This window comes from Nomascus leucogenys, chromosome 6 (assembly GCF_006542625.1).
Source record: "Nomascus leucogenys isolate Asia chromosome 6, Asia_NLE_v1, whole genome shotgun sequence".
Lineage (NCBI taxonomy): Eukaryota > Metazoa > Chordata > Mammalia > Primates > Hylobatidae > Nomascus > Nomascus leucogenys.
Window position 1 is genome coordinate 1,627,097 of NC_044386.1, and position 12,131 is coordinate 1,639,227.

Here is a 12,131-nt window from a genome sequence, read left to right on the forward strand (position 1 = left end):
CCCCTTGGGTTGGGCTGTGTGGGAGGTGACTTGTGTGTCTCTGATGTGCCTGTGGGCATTCCACCCGGCCTTAGACTCCCAGCCTAACCAGGTGCTCCAGGTTCCACCTGGCCTTAGACCTCCCGGGCCTTCCTCACCAAGGCACTGACGCTCAGGGCCCCTGGACACAGGTGTGTGGGGCACGGGGAGGCGGAGTGGTTTGCCTTGTGCTCAGGGTGGAATGGAAGCCCTTCAACCACAAGGAGCCCTAACTCTGGGGTTTGGGGCATCAGCTACTTGGCGGAGGAGGCATCTCATTTTGAATCCTCTGATCTTCGTAATTTAGGAGAGCCCCCCCGCCCCACCCCACCAAAATTGGGAAAAGCTTGTTGGTTTTCTGTTTAATTCTTAACAGGTTTTTGAGAACTGGGTGGATAGACTGATTTTCTTTGGGCTAAATATTTTGAAAAGCATTGAATTGGTAGTTCGAACACTTGCATTTTGCTGAAATCTCTCTCTGCAGCCACTGTGAGACAGAAGCCCAGAGAGGAGGCAGAAACGGCCACCTTTATCCACAGCCAAACACGCGGTGAAGAGAGGAGACAGGTTATACAGGAGCGATGCTTTAATAGGAAACCCAGAAATAGAATGTGTTCCGTTTGATAATCGTTTTAAGCTTTTCTTCCCCCTGTAAATCGTGGTAACTTGGTTCAATATTGTGAGTCATGGGTGGCGAGGAAGAGTGAAGCGTTATTGTCAGATAGTGGAGCGAGATCTCTTTATTGGCTGCAGATCCCTGAAGCCTGTGCCCAGCAGGAAATCAATGTCCATCTTTCTGGCTTCACTGCCCCCGGGATCCTCATTTTCCGCCTGTTTGTGTGTGGCTCTGATTTGTTTTTAGGTCTGATGTTGCCTCGTACAGCCTGCTTCCAGAGCTCCATTAAAGCTTCGGTGAAGTCTCCCCCGGCCCACAGGATCGTCTCGGCATTGACAGTGCCTTGCAAGGCTGGAATGCACTTGGCCGCTCCCAGACTCCTGCCTGCAGAGCAAAAATCCCCTCTACCAGGATGCGGTGGGCTTGAAACTCTTGCTGTTCACCTGCAATTCCAATTTTGCGTGGGTGTCTCTCTAGTCCCCTCCTAGTCAGCCTCTTGTGGACGATGGGCCAATGTTGTGGACACCTCTTGAGTCAGTGGCCCCAAAGCTGCAGTGGGGTCTGGGGTCCGGACCAGAGCATGTTCTCAGGGCAGGCCGAGCCATGCTGTCCGGATGTGAGGAGGGAGCTGTATCAGGCAGGCAGACAGGCCATGGGGCCTGCTCCTGGGGCCATAGGGCTCTAGGGACCCATTACTGAGGTGTAGGGGGACCAACAGACCCAGTCTGGGTGGGCAGCCAGCAGCCCAGAGCCAGATGCAGCTGCACCTGCCTGAGTGTGTGATGTGATGCTGAGCTGAGATGCACGGGAAATCAGTTCAGTGTTCTGGAAAAGATTCCTTCACTGATGAAAAGAGACAGGAAGGGAGGACCTCTTTTTCCCCTGGATATGGTCATATCTCGAAGCGACCTCTGGACCCAGCAGGTATTATGCCAGCAGGGGCCCCACATTGGCCAGAGGTGGCGGGCTCTACCCTGGGACCATCACTTTGACTCTTAGTCTAGAAATTACAAGTGTGGAGCGCAACAGCTGCCAGTGTCCCCTCATCTCACCTACATTTAAAAACCATTTCTCATGGAAAATTCCAAATATTTACAAAAATAGGGAGACTTATTGAATAGGGAGAAGAAGTGGGCACCCGTAAGCCAGTTTCAGCACTTAAATAATTCATGGCCAATCTTACCCATTTTCCCAAAACAATTTGCTTTGAAGCAAGTTCAGGGTCTCATATCTGTAAAAACAAACACACAGACAAAAAAAAAAAACAAAAACCAAATAAACAAAACTCGTACGAGTATCATACGTGAAAAGGCAACAATTCTTTTCATATTTTTAAATTTTTAAATTATTTCATTTTATTTTATTTGTGGAGACGGGATCTCTCTGTGTTACCCAGGCTGGTCTTGAACTCCTGGGCTCAAGCAATCTCCATGCCTCAGCCTCCCGAAATGCTGGGATTACAGGCGTGAGCCACCATGCCTGGCCCAATAATTCTTTAATGTCTTCAAATATGCAATGTTTCCATTTCTTTGCTTTTTGACAGTTTGTTTTTATGTTTTATTTTTAAATAACAGCTTTCTTGAGAAACAATTTGCATAACATTTACTCTTTTAAACTGTACAATTGAGTGATTTTTAGCACATTCATGAACTTGTGCAACCATGACCACTATCTGATTGCAGAACATTTTCATTACCCCCCAAAAAGAACCCTGTTTCCATGAGCAGTGCCTCGCTGCGCATTCCCAGCCCCCATTTCGGGGTGATGGGACTGTCGTTCTGTTCGGAGCATTCTGTGTGAGGCGGGAAGCCTTGGTCCTCTCCGCCTGAGTTCTGTGTGAGGGGTTAGACCCTGGTCCTCCCTGCCTCTCCAAGTCTGCATATTCATTTCCAGTTTGTGTGAATCTTCAGGATCCTGTGACGATGACGTTGAGCTCAGTTGATGTGTCCCTTAAGCTTCTGAGGCCTTCAGGTTTCCCATCCACCTTTCATTGGTTTGTGTACTGTTTTGTGGTTGTTCCTTCATGATAATCTACTGAACCACCGTCCCAGCCGTGGACACTTGTTTCTAGAAACATTGCGATGTGGTGCGTGACTGTGTGCATAACCCAGCAGAGGAGCTCTCCGAGGCCTAGAGCCGGGGAAACAGACTTAAAACCCAGGGATGCAGGAGCCCTTTGCTGGCTTGTCTTCTCCTTCTGTTGCTCATTCCTTGAGTCTCTTTATTAAGAATTTGTAGCAAAGTTCCCTGGAACAATAAGCTTTCTCTTATAAACTCAGTTGATTTTATGGTACTCAGAAATGTTTCTCGTAAGCACCTCATTGGAAAAATATTCTTCAGTAGTCTCTGCCAGCAAATCGACATGAAAAAAGAGTAGAATTCACTTGACAGCTTTTCCATGGTTTAATCCATTGCCCCAATTTTGAGACTTTAGGAAGAGCCAGCCAATAACACGAATCACAGTGTGTCATCTAAAAGGCTCTAAATCACAGTGCAGCAGGATGCCAAGCATGAGACAAACAACGGTCCTCTTGCCAAGAAGCAACCACCACCAGCCGTTCCCAAGGGCCCAGACTCACGAATTCCACCCAGGCACTGATGAACACTTTCTTCCTTGCTTGGGCCCGGAAGAGTAGTAAGCCCTTAGCAATGAGCCAGATTGAAGAAATGAATGAATTTGTGTGCTCATGGTGGCTCCCATCCCAGCCAGTGGCTCTAATGGGATCTCTCCTAGCCCTGTTTGTTCAGGTGCCCACCTTCCCTGCTCATGGCCTCCAGAAAGGGTGACCATAGCCTCAGCTCCAAGGGTCAGTCCAGCTGGCTCAAGGCAGTCACTATGGTCTCACCCTCTGCCCCAGTGATGGCTCGAGTTTGTATCAGTTATCTCTTTCTACCTAACCAGTTGACTTAAGCTTTGGCAGCTTAAAACAACACACCATTATCTCTCAGAGATTCTGTGGGCTGTGGACGTGGGCAGAATTTACATGGCTCCTCTGCTTCTGTATCTCCTTACAAGGCCACAAGGTGTCAGCCAGGGCTACAGTCTCATCTGAAGGCTCTACTGGGGAGAGAACTGCTCCCAAGGTTACTTCTGAGGCTGCAGTCAGGATTCAGTTCCTTGAGGAAGTTTGGACTGAGAGTTTCAGGACCTTGCTGGCTGCTGCCTGAGTGTGTGATGTGATGCTAAGCTGAGAGGCATGGGAAGTCAGTTCAGGGTTCTGGAAAAGAGTCCTTCACTGATAAAGAGAGACAGGAAGGAAGGCCCCTTTTTCTCCTGGACATGGTCATATCTTGGAGTTGTCCTGGACATGGTCATATCTTGGAGTGACCTCTGGAACAAGCAGATGTTATGCTAGGCTGAGGATGAAGCCAACAGGGAAGGGTGGAGCTGGGGTGAATAAAGGAGCGGAACCATGCAAGGCAGGGGAGGGGAAGCGCACTGAGCATGGGAGGGGAACTGCGCTGGGCAGGGGAGGGAATCCATGCTGGGCAGAAGAGGGGAACCGTGCTGGGCAGTGCCCCCTGCCTGTAGGCTTCCAGTGTGGGTGGGAAAATAAGTCTACGTTGGGTGGAACAAATTTGAGTCACAGCCTCCTGTTGCTTGCAGTCAAAAAACCCTAACTGCCATCTCTGGTGACCGTGTTCTCAGTCTTCCTTATGTACCATTTTGGTGGGGTTTGGATCCTGTTAACCGACCAGACTTGCCAGCAGCACGTGGGATAGCTTCTGGGTTCCTTGGGATGGAGTTTGATCACCATCACTAAATCAAATTAGTCAAGAATGGGTTAATAGTTTCCATTACAATTCAATAGCTACATTTTGTTCTTAGACTTCATTTTTCTTCCATGTTTAGTTGATCATCTTCTACTGTGCTCTGCAACATAGCTAGGTACAGAAAGCAGGGTGGTTGAGAGGACAGTGAGTAGTTTTATATAACAGGAGAGAGAGGGAGAAACAGAGAGAGGAGACAGAGAGACAGAGTGACAGAGAGAGAAAGAGAAAGGGAGGTCACCTATCTGTATCACCTGCTGAACTGCATTGGCAATAGGCTGTGTGACTTGGATATTTCAGTCCCAGAAACAGCTCTTTAAGGACATTGATCCAGTTTTCCTGTGAAGTAATAGCTGTAGGGAAATGGAATGCTTCTTGGAGCTCAGGATTTGAACGCAGTTTGGTCTGGGGTCAAAGCCTGTGCTCTCAGGCACTACCACGACTTCCCCTTCTATGAGCTCCCTGCGCACATTTAGAGCATCACGCAAGGGAGAGGCCCACCGGCAGGGATTCTGCCAGTGTGTGTATGTGTGTGTGTGTATGTGTGTGTGTATATGTATGTATATATTTATTAATATAAGCATATAAGTCTTATGAAAAATACCCCTGAGTATTGTATTAGGGTTCTTCAGAGAGGCAGAACATATATATATACATACACACACACACACATATATGTGTATATACATATGTATATATATGTATATATGTGTATATATATGAGTAAATAGATATAGACTGATAGATAGATGTAGACGCATGAGAAGGGGGTTCTTAGGGGAATTAGGAATTAGCTTGTGCGGTTCTGGAAGCTGAGCAGTCCCATGATAGGGAAAGGTCCTCGGCAGGTGGAGACCCAGGGATGCCAATGGTGTGACTCCATCCGAGTCTGAAGGCTCCAGAACCAGAGAAGCTGATGGGGTAATTTTCAGTCTGAGACCAAAGGCCAGAGAACCTGGGAGGCCACTGGTGCAAGTGGGATTATAAAGGCCAGAGAATGAGTTCTGATGTCTGAGGGAAGAAGAAGTGGGGTGTCCCAGCTCTAGAAGAAAGAGCAAATTCACCTCTCCTCTGACGTTTTGTTCTACCCAGGCCCTCTGCTGACTGAATGATGCCCCCCAGTGTTGGATCTTCCTTACTCAGTCCACTGATTCAAACGCTGATCTCTTCTGGAAGCGCCTCACAGGCATACCCAGAAACGATGCCTTGCCAGTTATCTGGACATCCTTTAACCCAGCCAAGGTGACGCCTAAAATTAACCTTTACAAGTGCTGCAAAAAATAAGGTGTGTTAGTTTAGAAACATTTCCCCATCTGAATGTGTTTTATGTCTGAACTACTGAGTGGCCAACACAGGGAAGGCCCTGTCCACCTGGAGCTTATGTTCTAAAGGGCAGTGACATCACCAGTCCAGGATGGAGAGCAATGAGGAGGCTGCCTGAGACAGGTGGTTGGAGATCTCCCTGGAGGAGATTATATTTGAGCCAAAATCTAAAGGACAAGATTGAGCTAGAGGGAGGTGAGGGAAGAGTATTGGGGATGGTGAGGAGCTGGGTTTCATTCCAAGAACTATGGGGAGCCACTAAAAGTTTTAAAAATAGGGACATTTGGAATTTCTGAAAAAGATGATTTGATTCTCACGACTTTGTGATGAAGGGATGGGAGATGAGCTAGACTAGGAGAGGGGAGAACATTCAAGGGGCAGCTGCCTTCATCCAGGACAGTGATGGGTGGGCTTGGGGCTGGTGGGGAAGAATACTAAAGCTCAGGTTGATGCTTCCACCATCAACAGCTCAAATTTCTATGCTTTTTCCAGCTTTAGAAAGATAAGCCACAAATTGCCCTTCTTATATTTCACATCTTAACTCACAAGAGGAAGAACAATTCATTTTGAATGGATGCCCCAACCCAGGAGACACATAGAAGACCCGTACCTTGCCCAGGCCCTGGGGATCCTGCTGAGGATACAAGACAAATGAGATGTTCCTACCCTGGCAGAACTCACCATCCTGAGCGGGAGTATCAGCGCCACTTAGCAGGTAATTTAATTTAGGGTTGGGGTTCCAGTGAAGCCAGATAAAAGGAGCCAATGAACCCTGAAGCCGTTTATGTGCTTAGGTAGAGGCACACTCACTATATGCTATTGATATGACTAGAGTGTTTGCCAGTAACCAGGCATTCTTTGTGCCAGAGTACATTCCCATCCACCTTGGGGAATGGCTAGGAGGCTGGTTCTGGGGTGTACTTGGTGTCATTACTGGGCAGAGATGGTGAACATCCCTTGGACAATTCTCCAGGCTTTCTCTCCCCAGCCTTGGAGGCTGTGGAGGCCTCATGTTGAGTGGAAGGAACCACAGGTTAGAAGCACTGGAATCCTTGAGTCGCAGCATGGAGGACAGCTGCCCTCATGAGCTGTTACTGCTGACCCAGACTCATGCTAAACTTTGCTTGAATGACAAATCCAACTTTGTTGAGATAAATCCCCAGATTGGGGGATTAATTATTATAGCAATTACTCTAGGCTATCTGGACAAGTACACCATAGATAAAGCCCTGCCTTGGTACCAGAACATTAAACAGAGATACACAATGGCCTGAGGAAAAGGCATATGTGTGTGTGCCCCAGGGAAGCCACAGGCTCAATCTATCAGTTTTTATTAATCTCCAGGTTCTTGTATTAGCTGTCCTTTTCTTAATTAAGTCTACTTTATCAAGTTCTCCCTACATTTATTTAAATCTATTTATCCTGAAACTAAAATACTTGAAATTCAATAGTAAGTTTTAGTATACTAATTCAAAAATTAAAGGTCTGAGTGGATTTATTACTAAGACCTATGTATTTGTGAGTGTCTTATAAAAATCAACAGTAATTTAATGTCTGCCAGAACAAAAGCCAACATTCTTTAGAGGAAGATAACAGAATCCAGAGTGTCTACAAAATATAATTCACAGTGCCTGGTATACAAACAGAAATTACTAGACATTCTCTAAAGATAAAAAAGTGAATGATCCAGATGTTGAATTAGCAAACAAAGACATTAAAAGAGCTTTTATAAATATGTTAAAGAATTTATAGGAAATTATGGCAGATGGAGAATGTTAGCAAAAAAAAAAAAAAAAAAGGAGAGAAGTTAAAAGACTGAAGGAAAAACCCAGAAATAAAAACTACAATGTCTTTTTCTGCTTTTTTTTCTGAGAGGGAGTCTCACTGTCTCACTCAGGCTGGAGTACTGTGATGCGATCTTGGCTCATTGAAACCTCTGCCTCCAGGGTTCAAGAGATTCTTATGCCTCAGCCTTCCAAGTAGCTGGAATTACAGGCACATACCACCACATCCAGGTAATATTTTGTATTTTTAGTAGAGAGAGGGTTTTATCATGTTGGCCAGGCTGGTCTCAAACTCCTGACCTCAAGTGATTCTCCTGCCTCGGCCTCCCAAAGTGCTGGGACTACAGCATAAGACATCGTGCCTGGCCAAAAGTAATTGCTTACAAAAACATTTTTGAAAAGTTTAAAAGCAAACTGGACATAGCAGAAGGAAGGATAAATGACCTGAAAGATAGATCAATAGAAATGATTCAAACTAAAGGATAGAGAGGAAAATGAATGGAAAGAAAAAACAAACAAACATGCAAACACAACAGAGCAACCACATAAGTGGGACAACATCTCTTTGTCTAATAGGTGTGTAAATTGGAGACCCAGGAGGAAAGGGGATACAAGGGGCAGAAGAAATAGCTAAAGATACATTGGACGGAACTTTCTCAAATTTGATAAAAGATTCAACCCCACACTTCCTACAAGCGAAATGAATCTCCAACAGGAAAAAATAAAAAAAAGAAAAGGACACCAAAGGGGATACCACAGGAACACTACGAAACCCCAGAATGAAGAGAAAATCTAAAAGCAGCCAGAGAAAAATGAAACATTGTATTCAGGGAACAACAATAAGAATGATGACTGACTTTTCATCAGAAACAATAGATGTAAAGAGGAAAGAAGATGTTTTCTAATAGAATTCTATATTCACTGAAAATATCACAAACTATAAAGGTTAAATAAATATATTTTGACATAAACAAAAGCTAAGGAAATAATTTGCCATGAGACCCGTATACTAGAAAGGCTAAGTGATTGTAAAAAGAATGAATAGCAGTGGAAATGATAAATATCAGATAAATAGAAATACTATTTTTTTGCCAATTTTCTTAACGAGAATCTACTGAATAAACAAAAATAATTTAAAAATTTATTGTGAGTTTTATAACACATGTAGAAATATATGATAAGAGTAGCACTCAGGTCTGAAAGGGAGGAAAACAGTGTCATACAGGAAGTGATATGATATTAGGTACACTGGGATAAGTTAGTAATGCGTGTGTGATTACTAGAGCAATTGCTAAAATTTGAAACAAAGAAACACAGCTGCAAAACAAATGGGCATTTGATAAAACACATCAAAATTTATGAGATTCAACTAAAACAGTGGGTAGGAAGAAACAGCAGTTTAGTATGTGTGAAAACAGAACATGTCAGAATCTGTTAGGTGTACCTCAAACAGTGCTTAGAGGGACATTTATAGTGTTAGATGGATATAGTAAAGAAAAAGAAAAGTGAAAATCAATTATATTTTCTTTTTAGGAGGTTAGAAGAAGAAAAGGAAAGTAAATCTAAGAAAACAGAAGAAAATAATAAAAATAAGAGAAAAAATCAATAAGATAGAAACCAGAGAGGCAATAGAAAAAAATAAACAAAGCTAAAAGTTGATCGCTTGAAAAGTTAATAAAATTGATATGTCCCCAGAGACTCAAAAAATCTTAGAAGGCACAAATTACTAATTTCAGGAAGCAAGAAGGGAATATTCCTACAGATCCTCCAGACATTAAAAAGAATAATTCACATATGTTATGTCCATTTTCAAATGTGTACACATCATATTCAGCATGCCCAAAAGAAAACTCATACTATCCTCATTTTCTTTTCATATTAGTCCTATCCCCTGAGATTGTTTTTACTCTTTTATTGTCCTTCTCTTATATTTACACATACATTTATTTACTTATGTGTTCTTGGACCCTAAGAGCTAGCAAATATCTAAATAGTGGCGAGTGTGTTTGGTGATAGTCACTGCAGAACACAAAAATGACTAACATACACAGAGTCTGGTTTTACACAAATATCTAGTTCCTGCTAAGATGGTGAAGTTGCACAGGCTTCTGGTTCTGTCCCTTAACCCTGAAAATAGACAGAACTTAGAGGGCTGCATGCACTCCAGTGTGGCAGACAGCATCCAGGTGGCCACAGCGTTCCACACCCTTGGAAGTAGAGTTCATGTCCGTATCCTGGAGGCTGGCTGGGCCACCTGACCTGCTTTCCCTTAGGGAGCTTTGGTAGATGTGACGTAAGCAAATGCTTGAAATGTGCTTGCACCTGGGGCTTTCGTTCTCTGGCCGATGGGGACTCCTTTGCCACTGTGTGAATAAGCCTGGGCTGGCCTACCAGGTACCCATAGTCCAGCCAACTGGCAACACCACTGCTAGACATCGAGGTAAGCCATCCTGGACTGTGCAGAGATGCCAGCGGACCCCTGGATGAGCCCATTCAAATTGCCAGTCTGTGAAATCATGAGTAATTTGGAGGAGCTTTGTTATACAACAATATGTAACTGATAAATCCATACAAGCACCATGATAATTTAAAAATCAGAGTTAAAACTCTGAGGATATTAAAGTCTCTCTTGAACTGGAGTATGTGGGGAGGTGGGTGCTTGCAGCATGCTTTTAAAAAACTACCAAGCAAATAAATATATTACAATTAACTTCCAATGTCTGCCAGTGGAAGTCACATTTTAACTGCCAGTTTGATGTGATTGTGTCCTAGAATGCCAGGAACAACCTCACCAACTGAACTAGGAATTATATTCAGATGCCCATGAAGAAAACACAAACAAAGATGGCTTACTTACATAAGCCAATCTGGAGGTACAAAGTCCAAGGCAAGTCTCTCTACCATATGAAGTCATTGGAAAACCAAGCTGCTTCTACCCTTCCGTTCTAGGATCCTGGTGCATGGGTTTAATGGTCAAGGCCACCCTGTGGTCCAAGATGGTTACTGGAGTGCCAGCCATTACATCTGTATTCCAGGCAGTGGGAAAATGAGGTGAGGCCTCAGGGGTACACCTTCCGGCTGTGGAGGTCTCCTTTAACCACCACCTTGTATTTATATTAATATAACATCTTGCTCTTTATTTTCTATCATAATCTCCTATTAATTTTCTATATTAACAAGTGAAGTGTTTCCTTTGGGTATTTGCTGGTTGCTGTTCCTCTGGTCTTCCTTTTGGTAAGTTTTTGCCTTCTTGTTACATACACACATGCACACACATGCTCACACATGCTCACACATGCAAATGCACACACGCACACATACATGCACATTTGGGAACCGAGTTCTAAAACGCAATGTCTTTGCCTCCAAGAGCAGAGAAATTAAACTTTTCCCTTAAAAATGAGAAAGTAAGTGAGCGTTGTGAGACTCAGCCTTCCCTGGGTCATACGGGGTTCTGTTTCCTCCAGCCTAGGGAATGTCCAGGTGGTGGTCACAGAGCAGTCAATGCCCGTGAGGATGGGCTGGTGCCACTGGATGGGGCCTCAACAGAGCGGATGCCCGGGGCTGCCAGTGGCACAGCAGGGCTGACGGGGGCAGCAGGGCCCTGGGCTTCCCTTTGGCCCCAGCAGAGACGAGTGCCTCCACATTCGTATCCATTGGAGTTACCTTCTCCCTCCTGTGTGTCACAAGGGCCACTCACACATTGCTCTGCTCTGCCAACACCCGGCCCTTGCCCTTCCTCCTCCTCTCCAGGCACATGGGTCTTGGCATCTTACACCGATGTCCTAATCGCTGACCCTGGTTGGGCGTGGGCTCACCTGCTTAGCGCTGGCAGTTCTCCGTGGTTTTATCCGCTAATGGGTGCTCACATACAGTGAACATCTGGAAAATGAAGTGGACATTGTCTGGGGTCATTGGGTGGCTTTGTTTGGGGTCAGCAGACCTGGGTGTGGACCCGAGACCCGATGCTTTAGTCATTCAGTACTCACCAGCCCCTGCCCCATGCCTGGACCCAGCAGGAGCTGGGCAGCATCGTGAGCCTCAGTTTCCCCTTCTGTGAAGTGCAGATTGTCAGCAGGTCCATGTAAGAGGTCCGTCCTGAGGATGACCAGAGCTACCCACGTGGAGCCCAGCAGGCAGAGACCGCACGTGACACACGCTGCTTACTGTGATAATTGCCGGGGAGGGTCCGGCCCCAGCAAGTGCGTTAAGCCTCCATCCATGAGCCTGAAGATCATGCAGTCCCCAGAGCAGGGCTCTGCCAGCCTGAGGGGCCCCTTTCCTTCCAGCGACCTGGTATCCTCACTAGTGTCGTTCCTGCGGGTGACACCTTCTCCTTGGGCTTGCTTGTCTTTCTCTGCAGTGGTGTCCAGCAGCTCCCCATCCCGACGGCCGCTGGGTTTCTTTCCCTTCCCTAGGTTGGCCCCTGCCTCTCTGATCCACGCTGCCCATTGATGTCCCCTCACTCCATCTCTGGCTGTATGGAACGCTTTGCTCTTATGTTCTATTATTCTCTCCTGGTCACTGTTTTCATGTTTTTGGCAGAGATCAGAGACCATGTGGGGCATCTAGTGAAACTACAGAGCCATTCTAGAAAAATATATGTCCCCAGGAATTTG

At 45.3% G+C, this 12,131-nt stretch overlaps 1 long non-coding RNA gene across 1 annotated transcript; it reads left to right on the forward strand.

The window, feature by feature from the left end:
* Window positions 1-5,512: 5,512 nt before the first annotated feature.
* Window positions 5,513-10,933, forward strand: LOC115835369. Its single transcript, XR_004030335.1, has 3 exons — window positions 5,513-5,647; window positions 6,221-6,443; window positions 10,285-10,933. It is a non-coding gene; the product is annotated as an uncharacterized LOC115835369 (long non-coding RNA).
* Window positions 10,934-12,131: the final 1,198 nt, after the last annotated feature.